General features: G+C 39.6%; 1 pseudogene; it reads left to right on the top strand.

Moving 5' to 3' along the window:
• The first annotated feature begins 12,188 nt into the window (after positions 1-12,188).
• Positions 12,189-12,511, top strand: LOC133254555 (U6 spliceosomal RNA; annotated as a pseudogene).
• The last annotated feature ends 496 nt before the right edge of the window (positions 12,512-13,007 follow it).

The raw sequence follows: 13,007 nt of genomic DNA, 5'->3' as shown, positions 1-13,007 counted from the left end.
AGAAATTATTTGGAACATAAGTCCAATAGATGAAGCTAATTAAATCATAAAACTTGGACTGGAATTTGTTGGGTGCCTTAAGAGCTTCAGTTCATTTTAGTTCAGTTCAGTCGCTCAGTTGTGTCCAAGTGTTTGCAACCCCAAGGACTGCAGCACACTAGGCCTCCCTGTCCATCACCAACTTCCAGAGCCTGCTCAAACTCATGTCCTTTGAGTTGGTGATGCCATCCAACCATCTCAACCTCTGTTGTCCCCTTTTCCTCCTGCCTTCAATCCTTCCCAGCATCAGGGTCTTTTCCAATGAGTCAGTTCTTCACATCAGGTGGCCAGAGTATTGGAGTTTCAGCTTCAGCATCAGTCCTTCCAATGAATATTCAGGAATTATTTCCTTTAGGATGGACTGGTTGGATCTCCTTGCTGTTCAAGGGACTCTCAAGAGTCTTCTCCAACTCCACAGTTCAAAAGCGTCAATTCTTCAGCACTCAACTTTCTTCACAGTCCAACTCTCACATCCATACATGACCACAGGAAAAACCATAGCTTTGACTAGATGGATCTTTGTTGGCAAGTAATCTCTCTGCTTTTTAATATGCTGTCTAGGTTAGTCATCGATTAATTCACACAAAAATGAAAAGTAGTAAAGAAGACAGAAAAAAAAAAAGAAAGAAACCATGAAAACAAATGATAGAAAACAGCACACTTTGAGAGGAGTCCTCACCAGACTTGATCTTTCTAGCACAATAAACAAACATCCAGGAATTAGAATAGTGGTAGTGGTTCTTAAAGCTGACTAATTGTCTGAATCGTGTGCTCAGTCGCATCTGACTCTTTGAAACCCAGTGGAGTGTAGCCCACCAGGCTTCTCTGTCCAAGGAATTTTCCAAGCAAGAATACTGGAGCAGATTGCCATTTCCTGCTCCAGGGGATCTTCTTGACCCAGGGATTGGACCCTCATCTTGTGTCTCCTGCATTGGCATGTGGACTCTACCACTAGAGCCATCTGGGAAGCCCTAGTAACCTGGGTTTTTTTTTTTTTTTAATGTACAGATTCCCATTCCTGTTTCATACCCACTGACTGATCTCTTGGAGACCATGCAGGCATCTGTATATTTCAACCTCCCCAGGTAATTCTTTTATCAACCACTCCCAGCAACATTGCTTTAGACCAGTGATTTTTTTTTTAAGACAAGCTTGAAGATGTACTATTATGGGCTCGATTGTATTCTCCCAAATTCATATGTTGAAGTCTTAACCCCAGTACTTCACAATGTGAACTGTATTTGAAGATAAGGTCTTTAAAGAGGCAATTAAGTTAAAATGAGGTCATTAGGTTGGATCCTAATACAATACAACTGGTGTCCGTATAAGAAGAAAGAATTAGGACACAGAAAGGTATAGAGGGAAGACCACCTGAAAACAGGGAGAAGAGAGCCATCTCTGAGCCAAAGAAAAAGACCTCAAAATAAACAACCTTGCTGGCATCTCAGTCACAGACTTGTACCTCCCAGAACTGTGAAAAAATAAATTTCTGTTGGTTAAGCCACCTAGTCTATGGTACTTTGTTATGGCAGCCCTGGCAACTAATACATGTATCTTCCCCTGCTAATTTGTGAACTGGCAAATCTGAACAGCAAGAAGATACTGTAAAGGGTATCTTGTGTGAAAAAGAGATATTATATTTGAAGTGGATGAACCTATACCCTGTTATACAGTGTAAAGTAAGTCAGAAAGAGAAAAACAAATATTGTATGCATGCTAAGTCGTTTCAACCGTGTCCGACTCTTTGCCATCCCATGGACTGTAGCCCATCAGGCTCCTCTGTCCGTGGCATTCTCCAGGTAAGAATACTGGAGTGGGTTGCCACACCTACCTGCAGGGGATATTCCCAACACAGGGATGGAACCCGCATCTTCTTCCGCTCCTACATTGCAGGAGGATTCTTTACCACTGAGCCACCAGGGAAGCCCAGGTATTGTATATTAACGCATATATATGGAATCTATAAAAATGGTATTGATGAACCTATTTGCAGGGAGGGAATGGGGACCTAGATGTAGAGAATGGACTTGTGGACACCCTGGGGGAGGGAGAGAGTGGACAAATGGAGAAAGTAGCACTGACATATATACTCTATCACGTGTAAAGTGGACGGCTGGTGAGGGGTTGCTATACAACCCAGGGAGCCCAGTCTGGAGCTCTGTGATGACCTAAAGGGGTAGGATGGGAGAGGGGAGGAAAGCTCAAAAGGGAGGGGATATGTGTGTAATTATGGCTGATTTGCATTGTTGTTCAATAGAAACCAACACAACATTGTAAAAATTTAAAGATTTTTAAAAATTTTAAGGAAACAGTAGTCCTACTCAAATAGTGACTGACTGTTAAGCTTTAGTATTGTTTCAGACTTCAGTACAGACAGAAGTTGCTGTGGGAGAAGGGGAAGAGTGCAGGAGAGAAATGAGTTCAAATAGAAAAGAAATAATGAAGAGCTGGTAAATGGGAGAAAGGAGGGACATTCAAGAATAGGAAAACCATAACCCTGATGAATGCACTCTATTACAATGACATTATTAGGAAACAGCCACCCCAGGAGGGAAACAATGAAACATGTGCCCACAAACACCTTAAAAGTACATAAAGAGAACAAAGAGCTTTTCTTGCTCACCACTCAGTACTATTAAGGATTAAGTCATAACCTGCTGCAGTCACTGACCAACAGGCAACCCTGAGAGGAAATTAAGATGTTAACAGGATGTTATGTACTTTGGACAAGCAGACTCCTTTGATAGTTAGATTAATATCTCAGGAATAATTTTAATTATTTTTAAATTATTTAATTATAATTATTCTATGCATGGGAAGAGTCTTCCCAAAAGCCCTAAAATCATTACCTTGAGAGGTGTGTTCTGTGTGACTAGCAGTGATTTTTTAACCAAGATGAAAGCTTGACTGTACATATGTGTGTGTGTGTGACTGTACGTATTCCCCAGCCAAAAATCACATATATACTGGCTTCTCCCTCTACCTCTTTGGAATAGCTCCTCAGAGTTACAGAGCTGCTGCCTCCCAGACCATAGTTCTCAATAAGGTCCTTGAATAAATTTAAACCCTCAACTCTTGATGTTGTGCTTTTTTCTTTCAGTCGACAAAAGGTCATAATGATTTTTGCCTCTGGGTCTTTCCTGATCAGAGGGAAAGTTAATTTCTTTCATTCATTTAGTCAAAGACCATTTAGCCTACCTACTACATGTTAGAAACTCAGGTGTAGTCTTGCTATGTGAAGATAATTCACACGAGAGCTGTGCCATCTAAGAATGCCAGTCTATAAGGAAAAAGTTCTAGGCCTTCTTCAAGGCCCAATCAGAGGAAGACACGCTGATACTTTCTTTAGGGGATTTTAAATTCTACAGCCATTGATCTCTCTGTAGAGCTCCCAGGTTTCCAGGCTGGGAACCCACAGGTAATTCCTGTCCTAGCAACCCAAGAAGCACATGTATTTTCAGTCACTGTGGCCCCAGTGGGTTGTGGTAAAGAACTATATGTCTCTGACATCCTGACTCTAGCACAGAGCCAGGCACAAAGTAGGTGCTCAATAAATATTGAATAAATTAATTAATGGCTCAGACAATCAAATCTGTCAATAAGAGAAGCCCTCCTAGTGAGTCTAGTACACATTCCCCATCCCTTGCACCCAGATCCTTTCCAGAAGCAATTTGCTTTATCAGACTCCCTAAGAAGAGGTCATATAAGGTATTGTTTGGGAAATATAGTTAAAAAGTAAAATTTTTCTTCCAATCTAGAAAACCTCTACACTAAGGTAAAAGAGAAAGAAAACAATCTTATTACTGAATAAAACCAGGAGGTGATATCACAGGCAATTCTCTAAAGGGACTACAAAGACAGAGGAAAGTCTTTTATATAACTCAATGGATACAATCCCCTGCATTTATGTGTTCAGGATAAAATTGGTAATTTTATCATATATTTACAGCTGAGGTCAGATTTGCCATTTGGAGTCAAAGGGACAGCTGAAATTAGGCCTGTCTTCTCCCAGGAAGCTGGATGTAGGGCCTTACTTTCTTTGATGGTTATATTTCAGAGATGTGTGCTCAGATTCATAAGAGAACACACTTGAACTATAAGCTGGCAAGAGGTTCATTTAGCATTTGAACTTAGTAGCAAGGCAGCTCAGTTCTCCTGGAAGCCTCAGGACTGGCCTACTTACCTATATACAAGCACCCTGGAGCAGCCCCAGGGGCCACAAGTGTTCTGTCAATCAGGTTTCCTAGTCATGGCCCTGGATGCTAAGGCCAACTTTGAGGAGAGAAAGCTGAAACCTCTTTCTGAAAAGCTACTTGATAGCCCATAAAGCACAATTTTTAAAATCTGACTTGCACTAAAGTGAAGTCACTCAGTCGTATCCAACTCTTTGCGATGCCATGGACCGTAGCCCTACCAGGCTCCTCCATCCATGGGATTTTCCAAGCAAGAATACTGGAGTGGGTTGTCATTTCCTTCTCCAAGAGATCTTCCCAATCCAGGGATTGAACCCGGGTCTCCCACATTGTAGGCAGATGCTTTACCGTCTGAGCCACCAGGGAAGTCTCATTTATGTTGTCTGATTTTGAGCTAACTGATGGGTCAATTTTTCCAAAACTCAATGTCCTTATCTATAAAATGGAGCTGATCCCTTCCCAGAGAGCACATATGAGGAGCTATTAAGTATTTTTGTCACTATGTTTTTAATACTTACCTATTTATTTGACTGTAGGTGCTAATTGTGGCACACAAGATCTTTCATTGAAGTGCACAGACTCTCTAGTAGTGGTGTGCAGGCTTCAGTAATTGCAGCTCGGGCTTAGTTGCTCCACGGAATGTGAGATCTTAGTTTCCGACCAGAGATCAAACAGGTGTCCCTAACATTGCAAGTCAGATTCTTAACCACTGGACCACCAGGGAAGATCCCTATTATTACTATTACTGAAGCAAGAGAGTATAGAGGCTTAAAGCATATACTCTGAACCTGCCTGGCTTTCATTCCAGACTCACTTTATCGAAAATGTGGTATTCCTCAGTTGCTTCATAAATAAAGTATTTAGAAGACAGGAGAGCCTATGTAAGAATGTAATCAATGTTAGCTATTATTTTTTTATTCTCATTAGTGCTTCCAAGACACTAAAGTAAACCTTTCATCTCACTCTTTCCTCTTTTCCTTCTATTTCTGTCCTCACCTTCACCTCCCTTTTGCCCATGGGGATGGGGAAAGAGTGTTACAATTATATCCCACCATGATTTCAAGTTGTTTCTTTCATTTTTAATTAGGTAGGAACCTCTTGAATTACAATAACTCTAGACATATTATTATCCAGATTAAAGTCACCTCAAAGCAAATGGACATAATTTGAAAACCTAAAGAAGCACAAAATTTCAAAATTGCACTTTTTTTTTTCTTGGCAGTTTCTGAACTAAAAGAGAAAAGCTTAGCTTTTCATGGCTATTTCACATCAATTAATAATTGACAACACTTTTAACAGAGCCAACTATATCCCCAGAGAGAGAATGATCACTAATTGTTCTTCAAATATATCCCAGCAATCATTCAAGGTCACTGACTGCCACCAAAGATGATGTTCATTATTTATCCCCACTCTAAAGTTCTGGCTTCTTATATGTCCAAATCAAACTTAATAGACAATTTAAATCATGATTACTCAACAAATGAAGGCCTAAGACCTGGGAGTTAACACTATTGGCTCCAGGACACAGCATAATTTTTTAGATGGAGAGACAGTTAATTCCCATCTGCACAGACACTATGAAAGATATTAGGGGCCCAATGCAGAGGCCCAGGTTCGATCCCTGGTCAGGGAAGTAGGTCCCACATGCTGCACCTGAGAGTTCACAGGCGGCAACTAAAAATCCTGCATGCCACAATGAAGATCAAAGATCCCATGTGCCACAACTAAGACCTGGTGAAGCCTAATAAATCAATAGAAGTATTTCTTTAATGCTTAAAAAAAAGAAGAAGAAAAAAGAAACCACGAGGCAATCCTGATTTAGGTAGTTAACTGGGAAGATGATCCCAAGAAACACAATTGGAGAAAGCAAGGCAGGGCTGGGAGGATTGACAAGGATGTGTGTTTCCACATTAACAAATTAAAAGATAAAAAACATACGATTATCTCAGCAGATGCAGAAAAAGCCTTTGACAAAATTCTACATCCATTTATGATAAAAACCCTCCAGAAAGCAGGCATAGACGGAACATACCTCAACATAATAAAAGCCATATATGATAAGCCCACAGCAAACATTATCCTCAATGGTGAAAAATTGAAAGCATTTCCTCTAAAGTCAGGAACAAGAAAAAGGTGCCCACTCTCACCACTGCTATTCAAGATAGTTTTGGAAGTTTTGGAAGTTTTAGCCACAGCAATCAAAGAAGAAAAAGAAATAAAAGGAATCCAGACTGGAAAAGAAGAAGTAAAACTCTCACTGTTTGCAGATGACATGATCCTCTACATAGAAAGCCCTAAAGACTTCACCAGAAAATTATTAGATCTAATCAATGAATATAGTAAAGTTGCAGGGTATAAAATTAACACAGAGAAATCCCTTCTATTTGTATACACTAACAATGAGAAAACAGAAAGAGAAATTAAGGGAACAATTCCATTCACCATTGCAACAAAAAGAATAAAGTACTTAGGAATAAACTACCTAAAGAAACAAAAGACCTATATGTAGAAAACAGTGTTTTATAAAACACTGATTAACGAAATCAAAGATGACACAAATAGATGGAGAAATATACCATGTTCATGGATCAGAAGAATCAATATAGTGAAAATGAGTATACTACCCAAAGCAATCTATAGATTCAATGCAATCCCTGTCAGGTTCAGTTCAGTTCAGTTCAGTCACTCAGTCGCATCCGACTCTTTGTGACACCATGAATCGCAGCACACCAGGCCTCCCTGTCCATCACCAACTCCTGGAGTTCACTCAAACTCATGTCCATTGAGTCAATGATGCCATCCAGCCATCTTATCCTCTGTTGTCCCCTTCTCCTCCTGCCCACAATCCCTTCCAGCATCAGAGTCTTTTCCAACGAGTCAACTTTTTGCATAAAGTGGCCAAAACACTGGAGTTTCAGCTTCAGCATCATTCCCTCCAAAGAAATCCCAGGGCTGATCTCCTTCAGAATGGACTCTTTGGATCTCCTTACAGTCCATGGGACTCTCAAGAGTCTCCTCCAACACCACAGTTCAAAAGCATCAATTCTTCGGCACTCAGTCTTCTTCACAGTCCAACTCTCACATCCATACACAACCACAGGAAAAACCATAGCCTTGACTAGACAGACCTTTGTTGGCAAAGTAATGTCTCTGCTTTTGAATATGCTATCTAGGTTGGTCATAACTTTCCTTCCAAGGAGTAAGCATCTTTTAATTTCATGGCTGCAATCACCATCTGCAGTGATTTTGGAACCCAGAAATATAAAGTCTGACACTGTTTCCCCATCTATTTCCCATGAAGTGATGGGACCAGATGCCATGATCTTCGTTTTCTGAATGTTGAGCTTTAAGCCCACTTTTTCACTCTCCTCTTTCACTTTCATCAAGAGGCTTTTGAGTTCCTCTTCACTTTCTGCCATAAGGGTGGTGTCATCTGCATATCTGAGGTTATTGATATTTCTCCCGGCAATCTTGATTTCAGCTTGTGTTTCTTCCAGTTCAGCGTTTCTCATGATGTACTCTGCATATAAGTTAAATAAGCAGAGTGACAATATACAGCCATGACGTACTCCTTTTCCTATTTGGAACCAGTCTGTTGTTCCATGTTCAGCTCTAACTGTTGCTTCCTGACCTGCATACAGATTTCTCAAGAGGCAGACCAGGTGGTCTGGTATTCCCATCTCTTTCAGAATTTTCCACAGTTGATTGTGATCCACACAGTCAAAGGCTTTGTCATAGTCAATAAAGCAGAAATAGATGTTTTTCTGGAACTCTCTTGCTTTTTCCATGATCCAGCGGATGTTGGCAATTTGATCTCTGGTTCCTCTGCTTTTTCTAAAACCAGCTTGAACATCAGGAAGTTCACGGTTCACGTATTGCTGAAGCCTGGCTTGGAGAATTTTGAGCATTATTTTACTAGCATGTGAGATGAGTGCCATTGTGCGGTAGTTTGAGCATTCTTTGGCATTGCCTTTCTTTGGGATTGGAATGCAAACTGACCTTTTCCAGTCCTGTGGCCACTGCTGAGTTTTCCAAATTTGCTGGCATATTGAATGCAGCACTTTCACAGCATCATCTTTCAGGATTTGAAATAGCTCCACTGGAATTCCATCACCTCCACTAGCTTTGTTCGTACTGATGTTTTCTAAGGCCCACTGGACTTCACATTCCAGGATGTCTGGCTCTAGGTCAGTGATCACACCATCGTAATTATCTGGGTTGTGAAAGAAATAGAGAAAAACAACAGAATGGGAAAGACTAGAGATCTCTTCAAGAAAATTAGAGATACCAAGGGAACATTTCATGCAAAGATGGGCTCAATAAAGGACGGAAATGGTATGGACCTAACAGAAGCAGAAGATATTAAGAGGTGGCAGGAATACACAGAAGAACTGTACCAAAAAAAAAAAAAAAAGATCTTCACGACCCTATCAGGCTACCAACTGTATTTTTCAGAGAACTAGAACAAATAATTTCACAATTTGTATGGAAATACAAAAAAAAATCTCAAATAGACAAAACAATCTTGAGAAAGAAGAATGGAACCAGAAAAATCAACCTGCCTGACTTCAGATTATACTACAAAGCTACAGTCATTAAGACAGTATGGTACTGGCACAAAGACAGAAATATAGATCAATGGAACAAAATAGAAAGCCCAAAGATAAATCCATGCACTTATGGACACCTTATCTTTGACAAAGAAGCAAGAATATACAATGGAGAAATGACAAGCTCTTTAACAAACTGGTGCTGGGAAAACTGGTCAACCACTTGTAAAAGAATGAAACTAGAACACTTTCTAACACCATACACAAAAATAAACTCAAAATGGATTAAAGATCTAAATGTAAGACCAGAAACTATAAAACTCCTAGGGGAAAACATAGGCAAAACACTGTCAGACATAAACCACAGCAGGATCCTCTATGACCCACCTCCCAGAGTAATGGAAATAAAATAAAAAATAAACAAATGGGACCTAACTAAACTTAAAAGCTTTTGCACAACAAAGGAAACTATAAGCAAGGTGAAAAGACGGCCTTCAGAATGGGAGAAAATAATAGCAAATGAAGCAACTGACAAAGAATTAATCTCAAAAATATAAAAGCAGCTCCTGCAGCTCAATTCCAGAAAAATAAATGATCCAATCAAAAAATGGGCCAAAGAACTAAACAGACATTTCTCCAAAAAAGACATACAGATGGCTAACAAACACATGAAAAGATGCTCAACATCACTCATTATCAGAGAAATGCAAATCAAAATCACAATGAGGTACCATCTTACGCTGGTTAGAATGGCTGCTATCAAAAAGTCTACAAACAATAAATGCTGGAGAGGGTGTGGAGAAAAGGGAACCCTCTTACACTGTTGGTGGGAATGCAAACTAGTACAGCCACTATGGAGAACAGTGTGGAGATTCCTTAAAAAACTGGAAATAGAACGGCCATACTACCCAGCAATCCCACTGCTGGGCATACACACCAAAGAAACCAGAATTGAAAGAGACATGTGTACCCCAATGTTCATCACAGCACTGTTTACAAAAGGCAGGACATGGAATCAACCTAGATGTCCATTGGCAGAAGAATGGACAAGAAAGCTGTGGTACATATACACAATGGAATAATACTCAGATATTAAAAAGAATGCATTTGAATCAGTTCTAATGAGATGGATGAAACTGGAGCATATTATACAGAGTGAAGTAAGCCAGAAAGAAAAACACCAATACAGTATATTAACACATATATAAAAAATCTAGAAAGATGGTAATGATGACTCTATATACAAGACAGCAAAAGAGACAGATGTAAAGAACAGACTTTTGGACTCTTTGGGAGAAGGCAAGGGTGGAATGATTTGAGAGAATAGCATTGAAACATGTATATTATCATATGTGAAATGGATCGCCAGTCCAGATTCGATACATGAGACAGGGTGCTCAGGGCTGGTGCACTGGGATGACCCTGAGGGATGGGATGGGGAAGGAGGTGGGAGGGGGGTTCAGGATGGGGAACACATGTACACCCATGGCTGATTCATGTCAATGTATGGCAAAAACCACTACAATATTGTAAAGTAATTAGCCTCCAATTAAAATAAATAATTTTTTTTTAAAAAGGACATGTGTTTGATGACTGATGACTCCCGAGAGTAGCTAGAGTTCAGTTTTGCTGAGGACCCCCTGAGAAGTAGCCTTCAGTATTTATCCACTGACCCTCATCCTTCGTTGGTTAAGGACTGACCTACAGGCATTCAATTCCAGCACATTCATTTCCAGGCTTCATTTCCAGCAGCCTTGCACATGCACTGCACAAACACTTTTGGCTGCATGTCTTCCTTGCTTTGCTTCTCTTGAAGCAAAGAGACATGAACACTTGAGGTGGGAGGCTGCCAGTGTGCACAAGAGCTGTCTGTTGTGGCTGTAGGTGAACTCAGGGCTGGGGTTCAGTAAAAATCTAGCTGGCACTGAATGAATGGAAAAATAACTATTTCATAAACACTGTGTATATCTTAATGTAAAGCCACCCATCTAGAAAATTTACATCAATCTTTTTTACCCACTATCCTATTTAACTCACTTAATATATAATATTCTAAGACCCAATTCCGGAATGTTCTAGAATAGAGATCATGGAGATTTTACTTTGCAATTCTGTTTGTCGAAGTTCCTGGCTTTGAAGAAGACAAACAGGACTGTGGGAGCTAGTGGCTACAAAGAATCTTTCTCAATCATCTTTCGAATGTTTTTTACGAATGTACAGTGACTTTCCAGATCCAAACAGGAAGCCAGCTCTCAGGCTGCAAAAACAACTCTGAACTTCTCAAGTTTTCCAAAAGCCCAATCAAGTGAAACAAGTAATTAACCACTCACACAACCCACACCCTGGACACTCCATCTTGCTCACCATTCCATTCATGCATCCATCATATTTGCTTTCCTCCTACAAACACTGTGACTTTATGTTTCCACAGAGCTGCTGCTCCAGGAGGATCACAGGACTGTACAAACAACTCCAGAATTCTAAATAGCTTCTCTTTATCCCTCACAGCTTCTCCCAAACACTGTGGGCTAGAAAAGTAGAGGCCTGTAATTTTGGTGCCAACATGTAATATTTTTAATCAGTCTCAACAAGTCACAAAGAAATTTCTTGGGAGAATGTCAACCTTTATATCTTACATTTTTCCACATTAATAATGGCAAGATTAGCCTCAAATCAACTAATAAATACAAAAAAGTAATAAAAAAGTTTCTTATCAATTGTTATCAACTCCAGCTCTCTCATTTTGTAACAGTTTTAATTTGACACCTTAAATTAAAGCAAAGATTCTCAGGTCAGGCTCAGAGTCTTCAAAGATACATCAAAATTTGACCAGAGCTTAGCACAAACCCCTGGTCAGAATGAGACCTTAAATAAACATGAGGAACTCTGGGAAGTCAAGTACATTCTCAAAATGACCTCCAAACCAAACCAAAGATGACCCTCTTTATGAGCTACTATTCTGGGGCAAAATAAAAAGGTGAAATGTGTCCTAAGGATTCAACTTTTAAATTATTCCAGTTTGAACAGTTTCTTTTTTACTTTTTTTACTTTATTATAGTGCCAAGAGGAGATCATTTTATTCAGGTAAACTGGAATCTCCTAACCAGTCATAATCACAAATATAAAACTGCTGAAAAATGAATGCCAAACATTCTCAGGACCCACGTTTTAGGATTACTTTCAAGGAACAGAATTTTCAGAATCATGTGAAAGCCAGGAAACCTTGAGCAAAGAGTTTACTAATGGCACCTCTTCCTTGGCTACATTAAAAAAAAAAAAAAAAAAAGAAGAAGAAGAGGAAGGAGGACCAAAGAACATAAAAGGGAAAAACAAAAGCAAAAGACCTGTGAACATGCCAGGTGCAGACTGAGGAAGGTTTGAGTGCAGTTAAAGCAGAAGCGTGGTGCTTGCTTTGACAGCATATATACAAAAATTGGAACAATACAGAGAAGATCTGACTCATTTGAAAAGACCATGATGCTGGGAAAGATTGAAGGCGGGCAGAGAAGGGGATGACTGAGGATGAGATGGTTGGATGGCATCGCCAACTCAATGGACATGAGTTTGAGTAAACTCCAGGAATTGGTGAGGGACAGGGAGGCTTGGTGTGATGCAGTCCATGGGGTCACAAAGAGTTGGACACGACTGAGTGACTGAACTGAACAGAGATCAGCAAGGCCGCTTCCCAAAGATGACATACAAATTCATGAAGCAATCCATATTTTTAAAACAGACTTATAGTTACCAAGGACAAAGGCAGGGGAGGAGAAAGAATAAAGTATGAGGTTAGGATTAACATATACACACTACTATATATAAAGTAGATAACCAACAAGGACCTACTGTATAGCACAGAGAACTATAATCAATACAGTGTAATAATCTATAAGGAAAAGAATCTGAAATATATATACATACACACACACATACATATATATTCACACACGTATGTATGTATAAATGAATCACTGTGCTGTACACCTGAAACTAATACAACATTGTATCAATAAATCAACTATACTTCAGTAAAAATAAAATAAAAGTATTTTTAAAAAGCAGAAGTGTGGAATGATCCTCAGCAACCATGAGGACCTTGGGAAGTGCTTAAAAATAGAAGTGGTGGCCATGAATAAGAAATGCGGTCACAGTTGCTATGGGGGAAAAAACAGCAAATATTCCACTGAATAGACTCAGACACTTTAACAGGCAGATTTCTACCTTA

This window comes from Bos javanicus, chromosome 9 (assembly GCF_032452875.1).
Source record: "Bos javanicus breed banteng chromosome 9, ARS-OSU_banteng_1.0, whole genome shotgun sequence".
Taxonomy (NCBI): Eukaryota; Metazoa; Chordata; class Mammalia; order Artiodactyla; family Bovidae; genus Bos; species Bos javanicus.
Note: the sequence above shows the minus strand (reverse complement) of the source record. Positions and strands in the feature narration are given on the sequence as shown.